We start from the raw sequence: 6921 nt of genomic DNA on the forward strand, positions 1-6921 counted from the left end.
GCTTGCACTACTCAGGATATGAGAATTAGAGTTCAAAGCCAGCCCAGGCAGGAGAGTCCTTGAGACTCTTACCTCCAGTTAACCACCAACAGTTAGAAGTGGTGCTGTGGCTCAAGTCGTAGGGCTTTTGCCTTGAACTCTGGGCCTGGGTGCTATCTCTGAGCCCTTCAGCTCAAGTCCTATGACAAAGAAAATAATGCTTTGGTGAAATGGGTTAAATATTCTGCCCACCATTACTCTTAAGATTCTGTGGCACAGAAACCAGAAAAACAAGTGGTCCACTTCCTACTATGATGAATCTCAGATCCTCAAGGGCATGGAGTGCATGATATGTCATTCAAACACGGCCTGGGGAAACTTGTAAGACCCTGCTGATGCTGTTCACAAGAGTATGGATCTAAGACAAAAACCCTATCTTCCCAAGCCAACTATATCTCTTGCTTCTCTAGGTATGGGGAGGGGTAATTGGCATTTCTGGGAAACTTATCAAGATGCAGTGGAATCAAAACCTTGAAGAGATGAGCAGTAATCACTAAATATAGTCAGGGGAGATATCTAATGGTATTGTGGAGGACCAGTGTTGTAGACCTTCCTGGCCAACTAGAGTAGAACCCGTACTTTGGCTCAATTGGCCATCCCTTTCACCCTAGCATTTCATGCAGCTGTCCATTCTCAAACATTTTATACTAGTTAGGAGAGACTCCTTCCCTAGAGGGTCATTCGTATTTCCTAATTACTTAGGTGCTTTTCAGGATCCCCCCTGACAAAGTTTCCAAAAAGTTCAAAGCTTGAAACCAGAAAGCACCTTATGAATCAGTTTTATTCTTATGATTAGTATAAATAAAATATTTTGGGAGTTGGGAATATGGCTTTGTGGAAAATTGTTTTTCCAGCATGCATGAAGCCCTGGGTTTTATTCCTCGGAACCACATAAACAGAAAAGGCTGGAAGTGGCACTGTAGTTCAACTGGTAGAGTGCTAGCCTTGAGCAGAAGAAGCTCAGGGAGCCCCAGGACTGGCAAAAATAAAATATAGAGTAGAATAAAATCAAAAGAGGTTTGTTATTTATACTAAAAATTTTTTTAATCCATAAACTAAATGCTCTAGTAGGATGGCATGGGAAAATTAGCTGTAGAAACATTATCTGACAAGGTAAGAGCTTCTGTGGTGATTGGAGACAAAAGTTGCACAAAGAACATTTTTTTCGGAGGGGGGGGTTCCGGTCGTGGTGCCTAAACTCTGGGCTTGGGCACTGTCCCTCAACCCTTCAGCTCAAGGCTAGCACTCTACCACTTGAGCCACCAGCCACTTCAGGCTTTTTTTCTTTTTAGCTTATGTGGTGCTGAGGAATCAAACCCAGGGCCTCAGGCATGCAAGGCACACACTCTACCACTGAACCACCTTCCCAACCACTGCACAAAGACCTTAGAAGGTTTGAACATTGGCAAGTGAGTTAACTAAAAACTCAGACGAAGAGCTGGGAAGGTGGTTTAGCGGTAGAGAGCTTGCCTTGCATGCATGAACCCCTGGCTTCGATACCTCAGCACCATGTAAGCAGAAAAAGCACTGGCTCAAGTGGTAGAAAGCTATCCTCGAGCTGAAGAGCTGAGGGACAGTGTCCAGGCCCAGATTTCAGGCCTCACAACCAACAAATCCAAGAACAAAGAAAAGAAAAAAAGAAAAAAAAATATGGGCACTGTTGGCTCACGCCTGTAATCCTAGCTACTCTGAAGACTAAGATCTGAGGACGGTCATTCAAAGCTAGGCAAGGCAGGTAAATTCTGTGATACTCTTATCACCAAGAAACCACTCAGAAAACTGGAAGTGGTGTTGTGGCTTAAGTGGTAGAGGACTAGCTTTGAGTTGAAGAGCTGAGGGACAGCACCCAGGCAAAGTGTTCAGTTGCAAGACCGACCAAAAAAAAAAAAAGGCAAGCTACACCTAAAGGGTTTCCTACCAAGAGGGATATGATGCAAATTCATTCTTGGAGCAGACACTCTGTGTATGTATTCCAATTTTGAGTCTACCCAGATTCAAATTGAAACTGAATAAGTGAGGTAAATACTGTGGTGATTGTGTCCACAAAAGGACTACTGCTATGACTGTGTGGCAGGGAAGCCACACAAGAGGTCCTATTTGTGCTGTCATGGAGCTCAGACCCCATGTGCATGAAATTCATGATAGATCAGCAAAATGTCATCTGAGACAACTTGGAACACCTTGTTACTCTTCTCAGAAGCAAGAGTCTATTTCTAAAATCCCTGAAACTGATCAGCTCTATTCTTTCCAGGTCAACTACGTGGGGAAAATTGGACATTTCTGGGAAACTTACCTGGATGTAGTGAAGGCCAACCCTTTGAGATGAGCAGGAAGTACAAATCATAGCCAGGGGAAATGTCTGGTGGTATTCCAGGAGACTACTATTGGAGATGTTACGGGCCAACTGGAGTGGAATCTGTGCTTTGGTTCCATTGGCCAATCCACACCTGACCATTCTCAAACACCTTAAATTACGTAAGGAAAGACTTCTTAGTTAGAGGGTCATTCAAACTTCATATTTGCAAAAACAAACTACATATTTACAAATTTCATATTTACTTAGGAGCCCCTGAAAAGTTCCCAAAGAGCTTAAAGCTAGAAACCAGAAGCAGCAGCTTAAATTAATTTTATTCTGTTGATCGCCATAACCTATGATCTTCATAATCGAATTATTCCAATATGTGCTTTTATTTATCAGCAGGATTTGTTTATTGGAAATGCCACCATGTAAAAGTAACTAGAAGCCCCTGGTAGGATTGAATGGGAAAAGTTTGGTCTAAATATAATACTTGATCAGATAAGATGGTGATAAGTGAAATGAACCCCAACATAGGGGCACAAGTGGTTTTTTCATTTCTTGCTATTGTTTCTAACATAGTTATAATGTTCCATGTGATTTTTGTTTCTTTGTATTCTGTCCCCCCACCCACCCAAAACGGCATAACCACTGTTTCCAATGTTTTTGATGTTGGTGCCCTCCATCTTGTATATAGAGTTCACTAGATTGAGGAGGAAAAGGGGAAAAAACTTAAAGGGGAATACAGGTTGACCCATTATAACAATGAGATGCACAAGACACTGTTGAAAAACAAACTTTACAATTTAGGCAGGGGTCGGGGAGAGTGTATGGAGTAGTTTTGGAGCTAGGAGGTTAGGGATGGTAGGGGACATATAAAGGAGGAGGTAACAATGCTTGATAGGAAATGTATGCTTTACCTTGCTCATGTAACTAACCCCTCTGTACAGTATTTTTACAATAAATATATAAAAATAAAAGAATAAATATACTTCAAAGGTAATCTGTGTGGTGGTTGGAGGCCAATGATACAGAAAGACTTACAAGGATTGAATACTGGAAACAAATTACCTAAAAACTGAGATGATGCTGAGTATAATCCTAAATGCTCAGGTGGCTGAATTCTGAGGATCTTTGTTTGAAGCCAACCCAGACAGGAAAGATGAGACTTTTATTTCCAATGAAGGTGCAAAAAAAGATACTACTGAAGTTGTGGCTAAAGTGGTAGCCTTGAGTAAAACTGCTCTGGCAAAATGCCCAGAGCATGAGATCAAACCCAAGACCAATCCCCCAGTCACTTATAAAAAAGGTTGTGTGTCTGTGTGTGGTGGCAGATCCCTTTACTAGTTTGATGACAGAATGAGCATTTTAACAATGAGTCATGGTGGCAATATTTACCTCTTTAGTAATTGTTTCCTTAGTAATGTGTGCACAGGTGCTTTATCTCTTCTATAACAGGTTTTGTTCAGTGACTGACTGAAAAACTGCCTTAATCAAACCCTTTTTTAAATCAAAATATCTTATTGGATACTGCTGAATAGGAAAGTCAATGATTATTGTTTGGAAGAAAAGAAAGCAAAATCAGATGGGAGAATTGTAGAAGTTAAATCTTGAAGTGCTTGACTGATATAAGCACTGCCCTTGTAAAGGTAGTCAAAACCTTACTAATGCTATTTTAGAGAAGTGCTAGGGGCTAGAGACATGGCACTAGTAGTAGAACACCAGCTGAGTAAAAGTTGGTTATTTTTCATATGGCCAGGTGTTCGGATTTGGTTGATTATTAAAGCTTTTGACTAGTTTGAAAGGGGTCAAAATTTTGATCCATCATGAAAGATGATCCCAAAGGTCAAATTCATGGGAGCCAGTGGTGGGCTGCCTAGCCAGTGTGCTTATTCAACTTGGACATGCAACAGGATGCCTTCTGCAGGAGTAAACTTTGCCTTGCTGAGATGGTGTTTGTAGGATACCTTAATTGCCCCCGGTATTTCCAACACAGATCTTCTGTGCCATTCATGAGGCATCCTACACATCCAGCCGCCCTGTTGAGCCAACCTCCTGGATGGTCTAAACATGCCATTCCTGGTAGCTGATAATGGAACTAGGTATAAAGTTAATCTGCAACATCAGGAAGAGCTACAAACAGACACACTCAGAAGCAAGCAACTTCATGCATTGGCCTTGCTAGAAAAAAATGAAACTATGTATCCTGCTTTGGTACTTGTGTCTTTGTAGGGATGGTGTATGAGAGAAGTGTCTTAGATTCAGGCTCTTAAATTCTTTCTGTCTAAGAGTCTTGATCTGCAAATTCATCTGTCCAGCTAGGAAGAGTGAAAAGTTGGAGATGGAGTCATCTCTGAGAAAAATCTCTAATAATGGAGTTGAGAAAAGGGAAGAACGAGAAACACAGTCTGAAGGGAAAAGTGTACCAAAAAATCTTACTCTCATTACAGCATGTCTCTGTGATTTAAGAATTCTAAACCTAGGAAGCTCAAGAAAATTGGAGCTAAAAAGCCTCCCTCAGACATTCTTAATATTGTCTTCTTTTAGGGACAATGTGGGGAAAGCTATGAAAATATGTGTTAAGGCTCATTTTTATTTTTGAGCTCTAATTTTAATGTTCACTTGTTAAACTAAATCCTCTATATGCCTGTCTCTGTGTAAATACTCATCAACATGAAATATAAAGTGATTTTGATAAAAAATAAAAATGACTCAGAAGAAATTATAAATACAAAACAATCTTCACAGAAGCAAACTCTCAGAGATATTTCATGACTTTGACAAGGATAAAGTGGGTGAAGTTAGTATAAATTTAGAAGTATGACAATGCACAAAAACATAACAAGATACTCATATATTTCATTATATAACCCAAAGCAGAAAGCAAATGTTGTTTAGATGATTTTTAAAATCCAGTCTCTCAGGTATTGGGAAGGTGGCTCAATGGTAGAGTGCCTGCCTTGCATGCATGAGGCCTTGGGTTTTTTTTCGCAGCATCACATAAGCAGAAAAAGTTGGAAGTGCTGCTGTGGCTCAAGTGGTATCACTAGCCTTGAGCTGAGGGACAGCACCCAGGCCCCAGAGTTCAAGCCCCATGTCCAACAAAATAAAAATCAAAACAAAACAAAGTCTCTCATTTTTCTTGCTTCAACATTGTAATAACTCTGCTTTAGCCTAGGGCTAATATTTTAGGTGTGGACATGTATCAACACTCCTGAATCAGACTCTACTTGATCATTTTTTAAATACATATTTTGTTCTTAATTTCCCTCTTTATAAATCCACATGCACCTATAAAAAATGGTGTGGCCATCCCAATACCCTTCTCAAAGTACCTCCTAATGACAACTTACAAAAAGTTGTATTATATTACAAGAAAAACAATGCTACAAATAAAGAAAACCAATAATTAAATAATAATGATTAATAAAATAAAAAACAAAACAATTATCATTTTTTCAGTTTTTGAAGTGTACTACAAATTAGATTTTATTATTGTCATATTTCTTTACATTTAACACTGGCTAAGATTATGACGTTCAACAAGAATTTTATAGGCTATGAGTAGTGTTTAAATCACCCACTAAGATTACCATTTATAGTTCATCTAATAATTTGTATATGGCTTATATCATCATTTGTTCCTCACTAACATATAAAGTAAGGAAGGCCTACAGTTTTAACAGAAACTGTGTAGATAACATAGTCAACTCTTTATTCTGCTCCTTTACACAAAGACTTTGCAACTTCTCATTAGTAAGGTTTCAATAAACTCTGAAATGTACATACTTAGTAGTAGTTATGTGCTACCATAAATCTTAAATACTTTATAGAAAAGTATTATGACCTGCCCAACAGTCCCAGTTTTGGCATATATAAGCAAATTCCCAAAATTAAATATATTTAAAACATTAAATATTTTAACAAACCTTAACACTTGCTGCAGTGTTCATTATGACAGGTCCCTTGTATAGAATAATTGAATTCCTCCTCCTACACATCTCTTGAACAACAAATATCTGGAATTATTTTGTTTTTGACATGTCAATCTTGATTTTTTCTTAAATGTGTACTTATGTAAGAAGTACATGGTTCTAAAATTTCATGACAATTCTTTTAAACTTACGTTTTGTTGTATTGTCTAGTTTAAGAAAATCAATTACAATTTATATATAAAAAATGTTCTTTGCTCAATTCAGCATCACATACACTAACATTGGAATGATAGAGAGATTAGCTGGCCCCTGTGCAAGGATGACAGGCAAATTTCTGAAGCATTCCATCGCCCAATTTGTTAGGAAATGGAAAGACTTGGAAAAAAATTATTAAGTGAAGTAAGCCAAGTCCAAAGAAACGTAGGTCCCATGGTTTCTCTAAATTTCAATAACTAATATATGTCTGGGATAAGCAGAAAAGGTCAAAAGTTATGTGTATATGACCAGATAAGATTGTGTTAAGGGAAATGAACCCCAAGTTAGGGACACAAGTGGTTTTTTTTTTCTTGCTATTTTTTCTTACATACTTATGACGTGCAGTGTGTTTTTTTTGTTTCTTTATATGTTCCTCCCCCATGCTATAACACCTGT

At 38.4% G+C, this 6921-nt stretch overlaps 1 non-coding gene across 1 annotated transcript; it reads left to right on the top strand.

Moving 5' to 3' along the window:
* Nucleotides 1-6521: 6521 nt before the first annotated feature.
* LOC122122670 lies at nucleotides 6522-6630 on the top strand. Its single transcript, XR_006150197.1, has one exon. It is a non-coding gene; the product is annotated as a U6 spliceosomal RNA (small nuclear RNA).
* The last annotated feature ends 291 nt before the right edge of the window (nucleotides 6631-6921 follow it).

Source organism: Dipodomys spectabilis, unplaced genomic scaffold (genome assembly GCF_019054845.1).
Source record: "Dipodomys spectabilis isolate Male_0828 unplaced genomic scaffold, ASM1905484v1 ptg000214l, whole genome shotgun sequence".
NCBI classification, from domain to species: domain Eukaryota; kingdom Metazoa; phylum Chordata; class Mammalia; order Rodentia; family Heteromyidae; genus Dipodomys; species Dipodomys spectabilis.